The sequence below is a fragment of the Ambystoma mexicanum genome, chromosome 9, assembly GCF_040938575.1.
Source record: "Ambystoma mexicanum isolate Mex_15411 chromosome 9, UKY_AmexF1_1, whole genome shotgun sequence".
Classification (NCBI taxonomy): Eukaryota; Metazoa; Chordata; class Amphibia; order Caudata; family Ambystomatidae; genus Ambystoma; species Ambystoma mexicanum.
In genome coordinates this window covers 379772792-379795069 of record NC_090931.1, presented here as the reverse complement: position 1 = coordinate 379795069, position 22278 = coordinate 379772792, and the positions used below count along the sequence as shown (strand labels likewise).

Sequence of the window (22278 nt, the reverse complement as noted above, 5' to 3'; positions counted from 1 at the left end):
CACTCTGGACCAGTCCTTTCGCGGGCCATCCTCCTTGGGTTCCTTAGGCAACTGTATCTCCGTGCCGGGTATCTGTAATACCTCCAGCACTGCAGCAAGTGTCGTAAATTGGTGCTGGATCCCCTCATACATGAACATTATGCAGAAGTGATAACCTCATCTATACTGAACATTCTTTTTATATTGTTTTGTATCGGCCATTGGGTGAGTGGCTTTATCTGCCACCGGCGTTGCACAGTACCCTGGGATAAGTCATGAAATATCTGCCAGTCGGTATCCCGAAACATAATGCTGCGTTGCGTCGTAAGCTTCTGGAAAAGGAGCTTTTTGGTCCGAAAGATGTGAACTCTAGACAGTACGTCTGGAAGAAGATTTTGACGTCGTCGGAAATTAGAGAACACTGGGTTTGTGCGGTCCAGCGTCAAATCAGCGTGTTCAGTGTCTCCAAGGATGCACCGAATAACGGTCTAGGGCTTGTCTTGGGATACCTCAGATCCAAACGTTATTTCTACAGGAGCGATTCTCGCTGTCTTCAAGATGCTCCTCTGTGATCATCTTCTGCATCTGCAGAGCCGCCACTCGTGAAGCTGGCCGTGAGAATGGGCTTGATCGCAGAAGGCAGACTCCAAATCGCTTAGTCGATGTTCTCATTGCTGGACAGCATGTGGCAGTTCCTGGAAGCAACTTTTCAGCTCCTGTACAGTGGATGTCATCCCTTGTTGAATAGATTGAAGTAGTTGAGCAATGTCTGCTTTAGTGACTGGTTGTGAGTCGTCTGAGAAGCCTGAAGGTGTCTCACCCGCTAGTCCCCGGGGATCTGTCATCCAGGTGGCCAGGACACGGACATCGCTATTGGTTCTGGTTCCTGGGGGTGGACTAGTGCAGGAGGATCACCTGGATGGGGGGTCTTTGGGGAGTGGAAGTGGGACACCGAAGGGTGAGATGCGGTACCCCCTTCCTTATAACACCTTTTCCCCATCCTACCTTGTAGGATATTTAGAAACTCAACCCCCCACCACATTTTCCTACACAAACAGTTTCTCACACCGCGAAAGACAACAGACAGACACCAGAGCCGTTTACCTGACATGTCCCAACCCCAGGGTCAGGTAGAGTCAGGCAATTGACGATAACTACACACACCTGACAGCCCTTTCCCTTCCCCACACGGATAAAAGGCTGTGCACGAAGGAACACACTTTGAGCAAGGCTGAAGGCATGAGGTTGCAGCTATTCCGGAACGGCAGTTCAAACGGAGGAGAAAGGAAGTGGAAACCGAAATGACGACAAGGAGGGAGTTGTCCTTGCCCTTTTCAACCCAGACCCGAGAAGCCTTCGATAAGAGAAGAGCCACTGAGAGCCAGAGCGGCGTGCAACTGCAGGGGTTGAACCTACAAGCGACATGGACTAAACTGGCAAAGTTTGGCCCGAACTGTGTCGAGGGTTGGTGAGTACTTGCATCACTTACCAGTGGCCCCCTGGCACAGCCATAGTTCTTTACGCACAAGAATCCCTAAAAAGATGCTCACCTTGGCTGGGCTAGCCTGCTATTCCTGAAACTAGAAAGTCATTCTACCTGCAAGGCTAGACCCTCCTCGAACAGTAGGACACTGTTCTTCATCACCTCAAGCCCCTTCCTGAACTGCTACAGCTCCCTGAAGAGGACCTGCTTTCTCATATTACGCACGACCGCGCATTTTCAATGCACTACTGTACTTTTGAGCACAAGGCTCCCCACTTCGTAGGGCTGGACTGCTCAAGATAGGGATTGATTCGGAAGAACTGCCTAATGCTATATTTGTGTTAACCTACCCTTCTTTTCCAGGTCGTGGCTGTGTTTTCCCCTTTAACGCATTAGGCGAAACATAACTGAATTTTTAGAGGATTTGCTTAGATCACATACTTTACATAGTCCGTCATCTAATGGTAGTCGCAGAGTATTAAAAGATTTGTTTTTGTAAAACTCAAACGGACATCGACAGGGCGTGTTAGTAATACTAACCCTAATGTGACGTCTACTGTACCCATGGACCTTCAGGCGTCGAGGTCCCGCAGATTGTTTTTTTCCACCATCGAAGTCTTTCAAACGCAGAGTTCTCTTCCAGGCTGATGCCTTTACTTAGTTCAGGGTTTACTAAATGACTCTTCGTTCTTTCCTTATTGTTTACTTTCGCCCCACGATCAACAGACTGCTTGACGGCTTTCAACGGACAACCTCATCATCGACTACTAGACTGATCGACCACCAGACGCGGCCTACACAGGCCTCTTCGGGCTAAGGCAATCAGCCCTTACAGTAGGGATAGAGGGAGGAGGTTCTCCATACTGACCTTTTTAAAGAATGTATATTCTGCCATCCCCTTTCCCTTTTTCTCGCCAATCTGCCCTTCTAATAAATAACGGACAAAATTCCCTTTACATTTTGCCCTACCTGACACCGAAAATTCCTGTGGATGGCCACGCACCGAGTGTGAAATTGCTGTCTCCTGAGGGATCAACCCGAAAAGATCTGCAAATCTTGCAAACTTTTTCAACCGAAAACATCTAAAGGATCGGTGCACCAAACGCTGGGCCGCTCACACGATGCAGGCCGAGGCCTCAAACGACATAACGGAAGACTCCAGCGAGGGCAGTATCAGGGTCCTTAGTGACACCGAAGGCAAGCATGGTTCGTCAGAACCCCAAGTGCGGGCCACTGACTCCAATAAGCAGGACGGCAGCTCTGTGATGGAGAACACACCCGGGGACCAGAGCACACATAAGCCCAAGAACACTAAACACATACCCCAAAACCGACTTTCAACTATACCGTTCAGCGTCGAAGCCCATGGGGTGTCCACGGAGAGAGCCTCAGGTTCTTCCCTGTCCTCTGGGCCATCACGTATGCTTTTGTCCCATGACAGGCCTCCGAAACCGGACCCAAGGTCAGTTCAGACACTGCACACAAAAAGGCCCTCCTTTTGCGCGCCCCGAAATACTGGTGGCTAAAGGTGCATCAGCGTCCCTCAAGCAAATGCCAAAGCTGCAAGAGCTAATCAAAAAACATGTCAGTACCACCCTGCTTAAGGCTAGGTCAACCAAAAAAGCTAAAATGTTGACGCCTTTGGCTTCCAGGTCACCAAAAAAAGCAAAAGTTTCGACGGCTTTGGCCTCCAAGAGCACACAGGCTGTAGATCTACCCCCACCCCCTGTAGACACTCTCTCAGGGGCTATGCACCACAAAAACCAAACTCCCTCCCAGTCCACCCCTATCATGTCAGGTTTCCCTCCTTCATGTGATTATACTCCTGAACAGTTTAAGACGGTTTTAAGGAGGATGTCAAGTTTCGTGGACTTCACGGACAGTCACACAGATCAACTTTCACCCCCTAGGGATGCCTCACAGCCAGGAGGGCTCAGCACACTAGTCCCCTGCAAAAAAGCCTTGTCTTGAGCCACAGCCTGCTCTAGGCACTCCGGCCTAGACCTACCAAGTGGACATGTACTATGATGATAGCTCAGGGTTCCAAAACCCGGGGTCTCAAGGTAACCTTTATAGTAAGGACCAATTCTCTGATGACAATGATATTTACGTTATCCAGTCACCAGACCCCCAGGACCAGCCAGTAGCAGATTCCCCCGTTGATAACCAATTACAATACAATGAACTGCTACTTAAGGCTGCACAGCACTTTAACATTGACACTCAGGAAGCACAAGTCGACAAAGACTTTGTGGAAGACATTTGGGATACAAAAGGACTGCCACCCAGTTTATTCCGCTCCTGCAGTCTGGACAAAGACGCATCCAGCCGTCCCTACTTGCACCTAGTCTCACAAGGGCGGTCAACCCCAGAATAGAAAAACAGTTCAGGCCACCACCCACTGACCTTCTGTATATTAGGGGTCAGCTTCAACCTGATCCATTAGTGGTCACCACTACCAAAAAGAGGGCAGACACTCCCCTGGCATCGGCCGAGTGCCCCGTCAGTCAAAAAAAGCAAGAACATCTATAATTTTGGGAGAAAAGTCACCTCTTCAGCGGCATACCAAACCAGAATTGCCAACAACACTACGCTTCTAGCTAGTTACGGCTGCCACATATGGGATGACCTGGAACGTGAAATTGAGGCTGTCCCGGAACCCCTGAAGTCTCAATTGTTAAATACGATTGCAGAGGGCAAGCAGATATCAAACTGGATCCTGAAAAATAACCTTGATGCAGCAGATAATGCAGGACTCATCATAGCAGAGGGTACCATCATCAAGCGCCACGCTTGGCTCAGACAATCAGGGTTTAAGTTAGAAACTCAGGCCACCCTCCTTAACATGCCTATGGAGCCTTAGGTACTGATCGGGAAGGCCGTCGAGAACGCCCTTAAGAGTGCTAAGGAGGACTATGACACTCTCAAATCCCTTGGCCAGCTAACAAACAAGCCCTGTGTTCAACAGGGCTCTTCAAACTCTTGAAGGTTTCGGGGTCAGGGTGCTCTTTATCGTTCCTCGGGCTATTCTCATGGCGGTAAACCCTCATCATCGGGCCCATCCAAAGGACAAACGTCCTCTTCCAGCTTTCAAAAAGGAAATAAAAGGGGCTGAGGAAGGGGTAGAACCTCACTGGGGGAGGCTACACCCCTCCCAAACAATGACGCACCACTACAGGTCCCCTTCCATGCCATTCCAGTAGGAGGCAGAATTTTACACTTCATCCGTGCCTCTGAGGAGATAACGTCAGACAAGTGGGTGCTGTCCACTGTGGCAGGTGGGTAGTGTATCGAACTGTTACAAAAACCACCCTACCAGCAGCTAAGACAGAGGAAAGTGGCAACAGTAGAAAAACGCATATTTTTGGAAGAAGTAAAGGCACTGCTGGAAAAGGACGCCATAGAGATCGTCCCAGCAAATCAGGTAAACAAGGGTGTTTATGTCTGGGGCGGAGACATGAACACGGCGATAGATCCTGCAAGAGACAGATCGACGACCGCTCAATATCCACCCTCCAAGGCCAGTCTCCAGATAAAAGAAATTTGTAGAGCGTTTGATTTATAAGACTCGTGGAGAGTCTCCAATGGGGAACAGCGTGAATACACCTTTCATTCGACGGTCCACAATACAAGCTCCAGGATTGACTACTTCTTCACCTCAACAAACGCCCCCCTGTCATGCGGCCGGTGCTGCATCCACCCGAGAACACTTTCAGACCACTCACCAATCCTCCTTAAGCTCAAACCAGCCAACCCCGCTCTGCCACTACAGCGTTGGCGCTTTAAACAGGGATCACTTCGGGACGAGGTCTTTGCATCCGAACTAAGAGAGGAGATCGACGTGTTCCTGGAGGCCAACCTGGGTTCGGTCCCCTCAGCAGTTACAATTTAGGAATCCTTAAAATGCTTCATCAGAGGAGTCTGCCTCGCCAAAGAAAATGGCATTCTCAAGCTTATAAGGAGCGAGCTTACAACCAGCGAAAAAGAATATTGAAACAACTCGAGATCCAGAATCCGATCAAAATCAACCCGCAGTCTGCAGTCGCTATAAAAACTGCAGAAATTCAACGCAGCAGCGGAACGTGAGGTTAAGTTTCTATACCGCACCAGCCAAGTCCGTCAATATGGTGAGGGCCAGAAACCAGGAGCTCTATTGGCAAATCTAATCAGAGCCGACAACAAGCAGTCCCAAATCGAAAAAGATCAGAACCAGGCAAGGAGAGGAAGTCCACACGGATGAAAAGATAGCAGAAGAATTTAGGCTTTTTTACCAAGATCTCTGCAGCGCCAGGCTCCCGAAAGACTCGAACCTCCCTCTGAAATACTTAGAATACACTGAACTCTATTGGGTCGAGCATCAGCTACGCGAACCTCTGAACGAACTGATTTCACAGGAAGAGATCAGAGCAGCTATAAAAACCATACCATCCTCCAAGGCACCAGGCCCTGACGGCCTAACGGGTGAATTCTATAAAGCCTTTGCAGAAACCCTGGCCTCCCTGTTGGCAGCAGTATATGAGGAAGCGTTGGAGCGTGGGTCCCTTCCTCACTCCTCCCGCGAAGCCAATGTCATTCTACTACACAAATCAGGAAAACCACCAGAAGAATGCGCCTCGTACCGCCCAATCTCATTGCTTAACCTGGACAATAAAATTCTTGCCAAGATCCTAGCGAATAGATTGATGCCCCTGATGCCTGCCCTGGTGCTAGCTGACCAAGCAGGCTTTATACCGGGCCGCAATACGACCTTCGGCATTCGAAGAATGTTTGGAATCATCGAGGCTCTGGACCCAGCAGACCAAGCAATTGCAGTCCTGTTAGACGCAGAAAAGGCGTTCGATTCGGTGGAGTGGCCGTTTATGTTCCTGGTTCTCACCAGGATGGGGTTGGGGGCCCGCTTCATCAAGCTTGTCTCCCTCCTATACACCAATCCACAAGCTAATATCTTAGTGGGCACGGCAAAATCATCCTCAATAAACCTACAGCGTGGTACAAGACAAGGTTCCCCACTTTCAGCACTAATATTCGCTCTGGTAATGGAGCCACTAGCCTCCAATCTGCGGGAACTCTGTCAACAGAGGGGTCTCATCATCGGCCCACACAAGCTCATAATGTCCCTATACGCCGATGACGTGGCCCTATATATACGTGACCCGGAGGTTAATCTGAACCCGGTCATGCGGGAAGTCATCAAATTTGGGGCGGCCTCCGGATTGAAAATCAATCATTCAAAATCAGTCGTCTTCCCACTGACCCGAGACACAAAACAGTTTGCCGATGACTTCGGACTCACGTGGAGAACCGCCGGGGTTCGATATCTGGGGATCCAGCTGTCGCTGGACCATCAAGTAGTGTTTCGGGATAACTATGAAGACGTGCTCAAGTCCCTGCACGACAAGGTTTCTCGCTGGAAGACGCTCCCACTGACACTCTGGGGCAGAACCTCATTAGTCAAAATGGTAGTGTTGCCAAAATTACTGTACCTCTTCAACAATATACCGTTATTACTACCACAATCCTTCTTAAAAGGCTAAAAAGCTTGGTCCTTGAGCTACTCTGGGCTGGCAAACAAGCTAGAGTGGCGTATACAATACTGACACTCCCCGTGTCCAGCGGCGGACTGGCCCTCCCTGACCTTGAAAAATATTTCTGGGCAGCCCAAGCACAGTATCTCAGCCACTGGTATGCAACGCAAACAATCCGCCCTCATGTACAGGTGGAACGAGCCCTGGCGACTCCCAACTTCCTGACTGCAGTGGTCTTCGCCCAGCTCCCTGTTCCCAATCGCACGACGAACGTGATGCTCACAACATACAAGGTCTGGAGGACTGTGGCAAAGAAGCTGGGGGTGCACACAAGGTACTCTCCCCTCTTGCCAGTCAAATTTATCCCAGGAATCCCTCTTACATCAGAGAAAGTGTTTCACCAGTGGGTTGATAAACTGCATATACAATCCCTAGGGGATGTATTCACAGAAGAGGGTTTCATGACACCAGACCAAGCCAAACAGAAAGGGGGTAACACTGCGCTAGACGTGTTCCTCTACTTCCGAACTCGCTACACCCTGCAGACCCATCTGCCAGACTTCCCGCGTCAACCCCCCCACGTGGCAATTGCTGCACAATGTCATTCAAGCACAAGGAGACGGCAGGTTGGTGTCGCAAATATACAAAACTCTAACCACTGGAACACCCCCCGTCAACACTGGGGCGAAAACCAGATGGGAAAAAGCGCTAAATACAAATATAACAGACGCAGATTGGAGCTACATATTGAATCAGACTCAGAAAATTGCAATTAATTCCCGGCTCAAACGTATTCATTTCAATTTCCTCCACCAAACATACCACACACCGGAAAAAGCTATCAAACACCATCCTGACATCCAGGCAGAGTGCAAGAGATGCGGAACCATAGCCGCAAGCTTTATACACTTGGCATGGGAATGCCCTGAGGTAGCCCCCTTCTGGAACAGGGTGCTAGATACATCAACGGCAATCGTGGGAGAAGCAATACAACCGAGATGCACGGCAGCCCTGCTGGGGATGACCAGACTGCTATCCGCTCCTTCGAGGAAACTGGCCAGAGTCCTACTAACACTGGCCCGCAGGAGAGTCGCCCTGGCATGGGGCCGCGGCCCCCCTCCTTCCTACACAGCCTGGCGAAAGGACCTACTCTATTACCAAGATGTAGAGGCAGACTTCATTAAACTTCCCCCTCAGCACGAGCGCCCGCCTGACATCTGGGGCCCGCTGATAACTTTTCTGATAAATGAAGAAGAAACCTCCTCAACAGGCACTTCAGAGTCAGGCAAAGCACCCTGATACAGTCTGAAGTCAGGCCAATAACCCCTGGTACGAGGACTCAGTGGGGTGAACTGTTGCCCACCAGCATATCTGCCTTGTGGCGGGCGGAGAGCACAGGGAGGGGGATGGAAAGGGTCCAAGTTGACGGCGCAAAGTTGATAATCCACCCTAATGTGGGTGTGTATTTGTTCGGTGTGTTAAATACCAAAAATAAAGGTTTAAAAAAAAAAAAAAAAAAGGGTATTTATTCAATGTTCTACCTTGTACCAAAGAAAGACCTTTCCATGCGCCCAGTACTAGACCTGCGCCTCGTGAACAAATGTGTCAAACCCCAAATGTTTTGCATGACCTCGCACCAAGAAGTAATCCCACTCCTAAAATGGTCACATGGCGATATTGGATATGAAAGATGCATACTTTCATATTGCAATGCTCCCTGCGCACAGAAAATAGCTGTGTTTCAAGATAGCGGGAGTTCACTACCAGTTCAAGGTGTACCCCCCTTTGGCATCGCCTCTGCACCGAGTATTCACAAAAGTACTTGCAGTAGTGGTAGCACACCTGCGCAGAAAGTCCATCCCAGTATACCCTTATCTGGACGACTCGCTAATTACCGGGGAATCGCCTAAAATGTGCAAACTAAATACTCAATAGACAATAGACCTTCTTTTCAATCTGGGCTTCTCCATCAACTAAAAGAAATCAAACCTAGTGCCCAGCCAAACTAAACAATTTCGAGGGGCTATTCTTAAAACAAAAGAGGAGCTGGCTTTCCTCTCAAATGAGAGAGTACAAAACATGCTGTTATAAGTACCTCACTACAAGGTCGGTCGCCAGATGACTGTAGGCAAAGCAATGCGCTTGCTCGGGATGATGGCCTCATGCATTCACTTGGTTGCACACGCGCGCCTGTGCAAGTGCATAATGCAGGAATGGATAGCAAAACAATGGTCTCAGGAAAGCGGTCAGTGGGACGATCTGTGGTTGTTTTGCTAACCCTAGTACAGGCTCTTCGCTGGTGGTTCAGGTACAACCTGCTAAGAGGAAAACCCTTCGGCATTCCACCAGCACAGGCGATCCTAACTACAGACACCTCACTTGCCGGATGGGGGGGCTCACTTGATTCACCACACAGCCCACGGCCAGTGGACACATGCTACTGCCCAAATACATATCAACTTCCTAGAACTCTTGGCAGTCCTCAAGGCTCTTCAGGCCTTTTAGCAACATCTTACAGGTCAACCAGCGCAGGTCCTTCCAGACAGCACCACTGCCATGTTCTACCTGAACAAACAAGGAGGCACACACTCTCAAAGTCTGTCCAAGCTATCCCAGAAAACAGGGAAGTGGGCACTCAAGCGGAACATGTTCCTAACCTCTGAACATGTTCCAGGGGAACTTTATTCTCTGGCAGACACTCTAAGCAACACTTTAAGCAGATACCCTCTACCAGAGGAACACGAGTAACAACTCGACAGAGACATCCAAGACAGAATATTCTCACAATGGGGGCACCCACCATTAGACTAGTTCGCCACAAGCCTAAATGCAAAATGCCCAGACTGCTCGTCCAGCTATCCCCAACCAGGGTCCAAGGGGAAATCCCTGTGGATCAACTGGTCAGAGAAATGTGCTTACGCTTTTCCCCCCGACACCACTCCTGAGCAGAATAGTGCCTAAGATGCACCAGGAACAAGTAACTCTAATCCTGGTTGCTCCTATGTGGGCGACACAACCTTGGTTTCCACATCTGCTCAAACTGATGATGTGCGACCCAATCTAGCTCCTGTGCCCGTACAACATGCTAACACAACACAAGGGAGCATCTCTCCATCCGCACCCTCAATTTATGAACTTGGCAGTTTGGCTCCTGAAGTACTAGAATTTGGCCCCTTGAATCTTCCACAAAGGTGTATGGATATCCTAAAAAAGGCACGAAAGCCAAACACCAGATACTACTATTTCAATAAGTGGAATAGCTTTGTGATCTGGTGCACGTCACAAACACTAAACCCAACAGAATGTTCCCTAGCCAACATTCTATACTACATGCTTTTCCTACTAGTCTCTGGCCTGGTATTCATCTCCATTAAAGTGCACTTGGTGACCCTGTCAGTTTACACCACTTCACAAAACAAGGTGAAGTTCTTGTCATTAAAGCATTCATGGAAGGGGTAAAGAGGCTATACCCCCTAGTTTCCAACCACCCACTGGGTTGGGATCTTAATGTTGTGCTCTCCAAGCTCATGGGTCCACCCTTTGATCCCATGCACAAGGCCAGCCTAAAACATCTGACTTAAAAAATTGCATTCCTAGTAGCTATCATCTCTATAAGACGAGTCAGTGAGCCACAGGCTTTGTACGTACAAGACCCTTTCTTTATGATACATAAGGACAAGGTTGTCCTTGGAACGCATCGTAGGTTCTCACCTAAATTAATTTCAAAGTTCCATATTAATCAATCCATAGAACTTCCTACCTTCTTTTAAAATCGATCTAACTCAGCAGAAAGAAGCCTCCATACACTTGATGTACGGAGGGCAGTCTTGTGCTATGTGAACAAAACTGAACTCTAAGGAAAACAGACCAACTCTTTGTTTCCATAGCACCTGGAAGTGAGGTCGATCACGTATCAAAAAACATCATCTCCAAATGGATAATCAAATGCCTACAGCTCTGCTATTCCCTATCCAAGAAAGTCTTAGCATTCACCCCCAGGGCTCACTCCACCAGGGGCACAGGCGCTACCTTGCTTCTCCAGCATGGGGTCTGGCATGGATTCACATGCTCATGAATATTCCCCGTCGTCAGGCTGGGAATCCTCGGTAAAGAAAAAACCAGTATCAGTTTCGTTTCTGATCTGTCTTTCGTAGTAATAACCAATCACTGGTCTCTGCGTCATACTGACCACAGCCAATGACTGCCCTCTACCTAAGCACCGCCTCTGGCAGCCATCTTCAGATTTTTATCGCACGTTCATGTGTTGGGATCCTCGTGCTATTGCTCTCGAGCGTTAGTGCTATTTTTTCACGTTTTTTTTCCTCAAAAACTTCGTTCAAAAGAGCCTCAAGCTCCACCGACTCTCCTTCCGATTAACGGGGACCCGTGTCGGATTCGTCTGCGCCCCTCAAGGGTGAAGATTTCGTCGAGCTACGCTTTTGGAGGATTCCAGAAGTTTCTCAGGCCCGGACATGGCCCAGGAGAAGGGAAGATCGACGCCCGGAAAGCTGTTCAGGGTCTGCCCTGGATGCCAGCTGCAGAACGTCTTTAAGGAGGACGAACACTCCTTTTGTCTCTACTGCTTACATGAGGACAAGACGCACGTGGAGAAGGACTGTGCGTTTTGCGGCAACATGTCGGAGCGGACCATGAAGGACCGCCATCAACGTCTCGCCAACTGGCTAGAAGGGAAGAGCCCGTCCGGCGAGAAGAAGAGGAAGAAATCCGAGCGGTCTTCTAAGACCTTTGAGGACGCCCCGGCGACGGGGGTCCAACATAAGGCCAAGCACCGCGAGTCAGCTGGCACCGGGAGCGCCGAACGGTCGGGCTCTACGGGCGCCAGGCAGGGCGCACCCTCCCCGGCACCATCAACCACGAGCCAACGCTCTGGGTCGGGTAAGAGGAAGGCCGAGCACCCGGCGAAGCTCCTGGAGAGGCCCCGGTCGAGCTCAAAGGCGGAGGAGGAGCGAGGCAGTGTCCCCCCCCTCAAGGATAAGGCGGTGAGCGCACCTAAGGTGGTGAAGGCCTTAATCCATCCGGCCAAGCCCTCTATCGAAACTGTCGCGGCGGCCCTGGCTCAGCCTGTGGAGGCTACACCAGTGGTGGCGACCTCGGGGCTCAGAGTCTCCCTGCCACCTCGGAGGGAGTCCTCTTTTGTGCCCATCGATAGGACCCCCGTGAAATCCCCCGTGGGGAAGAAAAAGGGGGGCAGGGCGTCGTCGTAGATTCGGCCTCAACCTCGGAGGAGGAGCTGGTCGAGGTCTTAAGCCACGGCTTCGGCGTGGAAGAAGACCGGCCCGTCGGGATGGATCCCGACGCAGGTGACGACGACATCGTCGAGGGTACCGACGGGGCCCCTGTTCGCCCGTCGGATTCTCCTCTGCCAGCGCCGCGAGACAACTCGGCGGCCATTTTGTTGGCTATACAGTCCTTATGCTCTGTGATAAGGACGAGACTACCGTTGCCGACGGAACCTCTCCCGTCGGGGGACCCAGAACCGGGACCTTCTGGTGTTCCCCCTACCAAGAAAAGAAGGATCCACCCTCCACCTCCTTTTCAGCCGTCGCGCCCCTTCCAGCCCTCCTCCCCGTCCACCCGAGGGGATGATACGGGGACTGACACGGCAGCGACGGGTACGGACGACGAGGTATACAACGAGGATGTACCGTCGTCGCCTCCCACCAGGGCTTCTCCGCCCGACGAGATTGGATCGTTCCACTCAATGATCGCCAGGGCATCCGAGCTTTTCCAACTCTGCCCTGAGGAGAAGAAGAAGGAAGGTTTCCTTTATCAGCGGCGCGAGGCCAAGAGGAAGACGGTCCTCGCGGTGCCTCTATTGGACGACATTTGGGATGAGGGCCTCACCCTCCTCAAGAACCCGTCCACGACGCCAGCTAGAAGAGACCGGTACGAGAAAAAGTACCGGGTCCCGGACACGGCCCCCCTGTGCCTCCGGGCGCAGCCTACCCCGGACTCCGTCGTCTCCGCGGCAGCCAGGAAAAAAGCGGGGGGGGGTGCGGCCTCCACTTTGACTTCCCCACCGGACGGCGAGGGAAAGAAACTGGACGCTATGGGACGCAGAGTCATCTCGTCTGCAGCGACGACGATTAAAGCTGCCAACGCCTTGGCTATCGTGGCCCGATACGACAGGGAGCTCTGGTACAAACTGGCTCCCCTGCTGGACTTCTTGCCGGACGACAAGAGGGCGGAGGCCCTGGAGATCCTGCAGGAAGGTGAGGTGGCTTCGGACCACGCCATTACCGTTGCGACGGACATCGCCGACACTGGGTTCCGCCAGTTAGGCAACGGCGTTTGCCTTAGGCGGCGTGGATGGCTCAAGGCTACGGACTTCCGTCAAGACGTTCAGACCAGAGTCCTGGACATGCCCTTCGATGGGAACAACCTGTTTGGGAAAACGGTGGACGATTCCCTTCAGGCCATTAAAGCAGACACCGAGACGGCCCGGGCCCTTGGAGTTCTGCAACAACGACGGACGCCCTTTCGGAGCAGCGGAGGCAAGGGCGCCTCCAAAGGTTCCGGCGGCGGTTTCTCCTCCTACCGTCAAGCGGCCCGCTCGTCATCTCAGGAGGCCTACAGAGGACGAGGCAAGCCTGGCGGACCCCGCCGTCGTCGCCAAGGACAAGGCGCTAAAGCCTCGTCGAAGCAGGATTGAACCGGCCGGGGGGTCGGGCCCCCACCGAAGCACCCCGGTGGGAGACCGGCTGGCGAGCTTCGTCAGCGTGTGGGAGTCCATCTCCACCGACCGTTGGGTGCTGGACGCCTTGGCCCGGGGCCACGCGCTCGAGTTTCAAAGAAAGTGTCCGCGTGCCCCCCCCCGTGGCCAGGAAAGAGCTTCACGTCCCTCAACTCCTCCTGGAGGTGAAGGCGATGCTCAAGAAAGGCGCCATCGAACTCGTCCCAAAGAGACTGCGGGGCTCCGGAGTCTACTCGAGATACTTCCTCGTGAGGAAGAAGACGGGGGGATGGCGCCCCATCCTGGACCTGCGACGTCTGAACAAGTTCATCAAGGCGCAAAAGTTCCGGATGGTCACCCTCCAGCACGTCCTGGGTCAGCTGGAGGAAGGAGACTTCCTGTCGTCGTTGGATTTGGAGGATGCCTACTTCCATATTCCCATCCTAAAGGGGCACCGAAAATTCCTCAGGTTTGTGGTCCAAGGGCGTCATTACCAGTTCAAAGCCCTCCCCTTCGGTCTACGGTCGGCACCCAGGGTGTTCACCAAGTGCCTCGCACCGGTGGCGGCTCAGCTGCGCCGCGAAGGGATCCACGTCTACCCCTACCTGGACGACTGGCTCATCCGAGCCAAGACAAGGGAGCTCGCCGTGGTCCACACGGCAAGGACCGTCCAACTTCTCACGGACCTGGGATTCTCTGTGAACTATGCCAAATCCCACCTGGTACCCGCGCAAGACACTCTGTTTCTGGGAGCGAGGCTCAACACGGTGTCCCTTCGGGCCTCCCCGTCGGAGGAGAGGACCAGGACCATCCTGGGCAAGGTGCAGCGGATGTTGGTGGCCGACGCGGCCAAGGTGAGGTCCATCAAGTCCCTCCTCGGAATGATGTCTTCCTGCATCTACCTCATTCCCATGTGCAGGCTCTGGATGCGCCCGTTGCAGGAGTTCCTGGACGCGCGCTGGATCCAAACGACGGGCAACTTCGAGGAAAGGATCACACTCGACGAGAGTTTCCGACGAGCGATCCGGTGCTGGGGCACCCGCGCGCATCTGACGGCGGGCATGGCCTTCCAGACCCCATCCCACCAGGAGACAGTGACCACGGATGCCTCCCTGGAAGGGTGGGGAGCGCACACCGAAAATCTGCACGCAAGGGGCCTTTGGCTCCCGACGGAGAAATCCTTACATATCAACGTCCTGGAGCTCCGTGCAGTGTTTTGGGCCCTCAGGTCCTTCCTTCCGTCCCTCAAGGGCAAGGTGGTGAGGATCTTCACCGACAACACCACCACCATGTTTTACATCAGAAAACAGGGCGGAACCAGGTCCCCAGCACTGTCCAAGGAGGCGCAGGACCTGTGGCATTGGGCAGTCGCCCAAGGGATGTTTCTGGTGCCGTTTCATCTGGCAGGGATAAAAAACACCATCGCCGACTCACTCAGCAGGGAGCTGCGCTCGTGCCACGAGTGGGAACTACGGCAGGATCTGGTGGATCGCCTCTTCCGACGGTGGGGCACACCCCAGATCGACCTGTTCGCGACGGCGACGAACTCCAAGTGCCGGAGGTTCGCCAGCAGGTTCCCCCAGGCGAGGAGCATGGGCGATGCTTTCTCGTTCCCCTGGGAGGGCCTGTTCCTCTACGCGTTCCCTCCTTTGCCACTGCTAATCCGGCTCGTCAACCAGCTCAAGAGGTCACGGTGCAGGATGATCCTCGTCGCACCTGCGTGGCCGAGGCAGATATGGTTCCCGGACCTTCTGGACTTGTCAGCGTCCCCGCCAATCAAGCTGCCGGCGGACGCAGATCTGCTCTCCAGGGAAGGAGGCGCCATCCTCCACCACGACCCGAAATCGCTGAACTTGCAGGCCTGGCTCCTGCAGCGCTAGAGTTTGGAGGATACGACATACCGGCCGACTGCAGAGAGGTTCTTGCAAAGGCCAGGGCGTCCTCGACTCTTAAATGCTACGGACACAAATGGAAGAGGTTCTCTGTCTGGTGCCACGCACAGAAGATTAACCCTCTACGGATTACGGCTCCCCAAGTTCTGCCGTACCTGCTGACGCTGGCCAAAGCTGGACTGGCACACGCGTCCATCAAGATTCATCTTGCTGCGATCTCCCGATACACCAGAACCACGGGACGGACGTCCTTGTGGTCTCATCGTCTGGTGAAAGAGTTCATGAAGGGACTGTTCAGATCGTTCCCGCCGGTGAAGGCTCCGGCCCCGGCGTGGGAGCTCACCGTGGTGCTGACCAAGCTCATGGGACCTCCGTTCGAGCCTCTGCACTCGGCCCCATTGAAGTTTCTGTCGTGGAAAACAGCGTTTCTTGTGGCCATCACCTCCGCACGACGGATGGGAGAGATCCAGGCCCTTTCCTGCAAGGCCCCGTACTTGACTTTTCACGACACGAGGGTAGTGCTCAGGACGCACCCCTCCTTCATGCCCAAGGTACCGTCGGACTTCCATCTCAACGAACCCTTGGTGTTGCCTGTGTTCTTCCCGTCGCCTTCGTCGCCGGCTGAGAGGACTTTGCACTCGCTGGATGTGGCTAGAGCGCTGAAGTTCTATGTGGACCGCACGAAGTGTTTTCGGAAGACGTCACAACTCTTTGTGAACTTTGGACCTGTCAATCAGGGGAAGGCTCTCTCGAAGGCTTCCATTTCCAGATGGCTCTCCGGCTGTATCATGTACTGTCATCGGTTGGCAAACCGACCGCTGCCCGGCCGTCCGAGAGCCCATTCCACCAGAGCGATCGCTGCTACCACGGCGTTCCTTTCTGGTGTGCCCCTGCTGGACATATGCAGGGCTGCTACGTGGAGGTCGACGCACACCTTCACGAAGTTCTACTGCGTCGATCGGGATTCCAGGGAGGAGTCCAGGGTCGGCCAAGCAGTGCTGCGCAACCTGTTCGCCTGAGGTGAGCCTGGTGAGGAGGTAAGATGCTTAATGTTGAGTTTGATTTAATGCTTAATGTTGAGCCTTTGCCACCTCCCGTGGTTGTGCATGTGTGTACTGCTATGTATTCTTTATTCATGAGCATGTGAATCCATGCCAGACCCCATGCTGGAGAAGGAACAAGTTACTTACCTGTAACTGTTGTTCTCCAGCATGGGTCTGGCATGGATTCACATGCGAACCCTCCCGCCTACCCCTCTGCGGCTCTTCACTTGGTCATACTGCCACTTCACGTGCTTCCAAATCTGAAGATGGCTGCCAGAGGCAGTGCTTAGGTAGAGGGCAGTCATTGGCTGTGGTCAGTATGACGCAGAGACCAGTGATTGGTTATTACTACGAAAGACAGATCAGAAACGAAACTGATACTGGTTTTTTCTTTACCGAGGATTCCCAGCCTGACGACGGGGAATATTCATGAGCATGTGAATCCATGCCAGACCCATGCTGGAGAACAACAGTTACAGGTAAGTAACTTGTTCCTTTCATTGCAAACGTCCCTCTAGACACCATTTGCAAAGCTGCTACATGGAGTTCCATCCATACGTTCACACAACATTATTGCATTGACACACAATCTAAAGCATATTCACAGGTGGGACAAGCGGTCCTAAAACATCTCTTTGCCGCTGTACCTTCTAACATTCCACCCCCTTCTTCAGATACTGCTTGCTAATCTATGCAGAGCATGTGATCTAAGCAGATCCACAAGCTCCAGAAGGGATACATTACTCAACGTAATCATATTTCTGGTGCTTGTATCTGCTTAGATTCACATGCGCCCACCCTTCCTCCTCCAAGTGGAGTAGAAGGCGCATAGATGTTTTTCTGGGTCATCACTGTTTCTGTTTTATCACATCTGTACTCACGCTACACTTCATGCAACCTCATGTCAGAAACAAACAATCTGAGGACCATGGGTATAGTACACGTCACACTAGGGATAGTATTAGTAACAAGTCCTGTCGTTCTCTGTTTTCGAGTTTCGAAAACAAATCTTGTAATACTCCACGACTACCACTAAATGTCGGACTATGCAGAGCATGTGAATCTAAGCAGATACAAGCACCAGAAATAAGATTATGGTTAGTAACGTATCCCATATGTTAAATAGTGAAAGGCGTGTGTGGTAACTGTTTTATATTACTGTGGTTTATTTGTGTTAATTATTAAGGCATATCATAAATGCATATGTATTTTTGATATACACTTGTCTACGTGTGTTCTGTGGAGTTTTGCTGTGTGTGCTCATTGTCGACTTCCGATCACTCTCACCCCGCCTGAGACTTAATCTTGACTGCCTGCCAAGCTACAGTAGATTAGTCTGGTTTGTCCAAAAGGTTCCCCTGTTCCACTAAACTTGGGTGGCCTCCTAAACCTATGCCCAACAGGTCAGAGTTTAGAAATCTATCTTTACAAATATACTCCGCAGTTCTCATCAGAACCAGAAATGTCTCTTCTTTTCTGGGATCGATGGCCTCATGCATTGCAATTGTTCCATGTTTCATCACATAGGTTTACATTAATGACTAGAGGTTCAAAACAATCAAACAACATTGAGGAATAAATATGAATCCACTGGTGTCCAAAGACTTTCTCCAGTGGTGGTAAAAGTCAGACAACTTACATTTACTTCCCGTCCCCTTTCCTCCATCCCGGTATACGGGAAACAGAACTTTTTTCACCAGGAAAATCATCTTCCCCTTTAAATTTAGATACGCAGCCCTGGGAGCATGCGCTCCCCTGACTGTGCCCACCGGCACCTCTGCCCCAGTCCTCTTTTGTCGGTCGACGGGAACGGACCGCATTCAGCAGCGTCCGGGGGTTAGGCCTCCCGCCTTGCGATTCTACACACTCTTCCACAGAGAAGTATTCTCTTTTTCTTTTTCTCTCTCATTTGTTAGGTACTGCTCTGTCCTCTGGCGCCATGCTCCTCCCCGGCGCTTGTCGACGACGGCGGGCTTCAGCACGTGTCATTCCTGCGAGGCTTCCTTTACAACGTCCGACCCTTGCGCACTCTACCTCTGGTGTCTTGGCCCAGGCCATGCCTGGGACGGCTGTACCGAGTGCAACGCCTTGACTCTGTATGCTCTGAAGAATCGACTAGCCAGGTGGCGTGAGCTCTTTGAAAGATCACCTCCAGAGGACCTCAAAGTATACGTGAAACGGAAGACCAGGTCCAGGGTAGGTGCCCTGTTTTCCTCTGCACCCCGCAAGGGTGACTCCTTCCCAGGAAAGTGCCCCAGCAGCAGGGACCTTTCAGGTTCTGAAACCAGCAGGAATACCAAGGCTGCCTCAGCTACCGGCCCACGGGCTGAAGGGTTGTAAGATCCTACCAGTGACACAGCTGAGGTGCCGCAAGGCTCTATTACCGGGTCCGAACCCAATGGGGTCCACCCTAGTACCGGACTCATGTCTGAGGGGGCGCTTGTACGCAGCACTAACAGCACGATGGTCGAGGGCACTCTGCCTACCAGATCTTGACCTGAGGTGCAGGGAAGGTCGCAACCACCGCTGCTCAGCATACTGGTGGAGGCCGGACCCAGCCCAGCAGGCACCACGACTCGGGCATGTTGCATGGAGCAAAACAAAATGGCCACTGTGCCAGAAAATGGCAGCTCACCTGGCACCCTTCCTATTCGGAGATCAGGCAGGGGAGCACGCTTCCAGGTGGGATTGGACAATGCCTGTCACCTGGTCCACATCCTATCCCTCCATTTTGCAGGGAAGGTACACATCCCCAGCTTGGCGAGATAGTGCACTCCCAGGACACCGCAGCCTCGGGGCCCGACCCTTACACCCACAGGTGCTCCTATACCATTAGGCACACCTCCTGCGTGAGAGGACAGGTTCTTTGAGAAATTCCTCGCCCTTATGAGATCACCACAGATGGGTACCATCCTCAGGGACATAATCAGGGATATGCTCCCTCTGGTAAAACCCCAAGCACCCACTGCGGTACCGCCCTTTGGTACAGCTCAGCCCCCGGCTCCCATGCCCGTCCCAATCAAGGCAGCTCAGTCCCAGCCACCTCAGCAGCCTCGGGCAATGATAATCAACACGCACCAACTGCCTGCGCCGAGCACCCCTCTGGCTCCCCCAGATCTGCAGGACACAACTGTGGACACAGACGAGGAGGAAGACCCGGACACCCCATCGTCAGCCAAAGAATTTCATTAGAGACTGGCGGGGCTGGCTGAGTACCTATTCATCCCGCAGCCACAGGTGGAACAACCCGAGGCAGGGATCCTGGCTGAGGTACTTAGGTTAGGTCCTCCTAATAGAACTGGAATTCCACTTCAAAAGGATGTCGAAGCCTTAGCCCAAAAAGGCTGGGTCAAACCACAATCTATCCATCCGAACAACAAGCATCTCAAAGCTAAGTACAGGCAAACGGAAGGAGAGTCCCTCCTATTGCCGGTGTACCCCTAACTGCACTCCTCGGTTATAGCGGCTGCATCACTATACTCCAAGCCACAGTCTTCCTCAGCGGCTTTGCCGTCAGGACTCCTAGGCAAGGAGGAAAAGCTCCTGGAAAGGTTTGGAAAGAAAATGTTCTGAAAAAAGTTGTGACAGTTCCATGAGTCTCCAGTGGGGGGCAGGCTTGCCCTTCACGTACACTGCTGGCGGCTAAAGTACTGTTGGCAGAAATCTGCTCACGTGCAGTGAGCCAGGCAATGGAGGAAGTCCCAGCCTCACAGCGGGGTGAGGGCTTCTATTCACACATTTTCGCCATACACAAAAAGAACCAGGCTGGCCTGAGAGTTGTCTTGGAACTTTCTTCCTTGAATCTTTCCCTTCCCCCCAAAAGTTCAAGATGGTTAACCAAGCCTTCATGCGCAGACCTTGTGTCTGGGAGACTGGATGTGCTCACTGGATCTGAAAGATGCCTATCTACATGACCTGATCTGGGAACCCCATTGGAGCTTCCTGAGGTTCAGGATCATGGGTTTTCACTTTCAATACAAGCTTCTACCCTTTGGACTCAATGTGGCCCCCATGGTCTTTACAAGACTAATGAACACAGTGGCCGCTCTACTCCGGGCACACGGCCACCACATGTATCCATACCTAGATGACTGGCTAGTCAGGGAGAGGTCTCCAGAGGCAGTATAGCACACAGCCTCCGCTCTCATTGACAGACTATAAAATCTGGGATTTTCTATTGATCTCAAAAAGTCACAATTACTGCCCACATGGGGTCTGACCTTCCTAGGTCTTAGATTGGACACGAGGACCAAGAGGATCTTTGTTAGGGAGAATTCTCTGTTAAGGCTAATTTCCCAAACCTAGTGAATCCCCCAGCAGCTTTGCTGGATTTTTGGGGTTTAATTTTTTTCTCCTGCTAAGAGTGAGACTCTTTTTCTCCCACTCTTGGGCATGATTTGAGAATGTCCTTTGACTATGTACTGTGTTTTAAGGGCTATGGGGTCTTTTACTCCATAGGACTTCATGTGTTTTTGGTATATGTGTTACACAGCACCCTCAGTGGAGTAACACAGGGGTGTGTGTCATAGTGACCCCCAAACATAGACTCCATACCCTGGGACTGACTACTGTCTCCCAGGGCATGTAAAGTCACCATTGACTTTACTAGTCTTAAATTGTGAACAGAACCAGTACAAACCATCATATTTTGGAAGTACTGGTAGGGGTAATTCGATTGCCCCTGGGTCTGTTTTCCAAGGGGGCACTGTCCAGTCCCATTTTAAACGCACCACTTTTTTGGTGCAATGTTAAAGATACTGCCGGGTTATTTATTTAATATTTATTCCCCGGTTGGGTCTTTTTGCCAGGACTCTGTTTTAAAATGGCGTTTGTGTTGGTCTCTGTAACTCCAACCCGAGTCGAGCCCTTTGTTCCACTTTTGGCGGGCTTCTGCACAGAAGCCTCCAAAAGTGGTGCCACTCTGTCTGGGTCTACAGGATGTGTGGGAGGGGGCGGGAATAGGCACCCTGGACTGAGTTGCCTTGGCAACTCAAGTCACACTCTTGTGTGATTGGCCCAGTGGTGAGCCGCCCAGCTCACCACTTAGCATGTTTGATTGACAGCTATGCTGATGAATGGGGGTTTTGCTGCATAAAAGCATAGCTTTGGGGACTGGGACTTCAGAAGTCGTCACAGGACCTAAAGAATCCGAAGAGGGGAGAAGCTGAGCCATCTACAGCGACGACACCACTGGTGGAGCCCGGCTGTACGAAACTCACCACTTTCCCGACGACAGAGAAGATCTTCTTCCAGGAGAGTCTTCTGTCCTTTGAACTGGTGGGACCAACCAGTTCGCCCTCTTTTTCGCCTTCCTGGATCGTCTCTTGGTCGAATCGCCCGTGCCAAGCATCCCCGGCGGCCGGATAGCCACGCTTCACCACTACCGCGACTAAAAGGGTAGTACCTTTTAACCGGGAAACTCCGCGGCTGGTTTCTTCCCTGGCAGTGCAACGACCTCCAGCTTTCCTCCACGTCGAGATCTTCTCTTCCACTGGACGAAGCCCTGACTTGCACCCGCTGCCAGGAACAACTGCCCCCGCTGGAGCGTTCTCACCAGTTCAGGTACTGTGTCCCGCCTGGTCTCCCTTGCAAGAGACTGTCCAAGGTGTCCCGTAAATCCTTGACTCTCTATCCTGGGGTGACCTCGGACCCATTAACATTA

General features: G+C 52.1%; 1 protein-coding gene across 9 annotated transcripts in view; it reads left to right on the top strand.

Moving 5' to 3' along the window:
* Positions 1-22278, top strand: part of TSPOAP1 (TSPO associated protein 1) — a 3887333-nt gene that overhangs the window by 2336577 nt on the left and 1528478 nt on the right. The gene's annotated exons all lie outside the window — the stretch shown is intronic.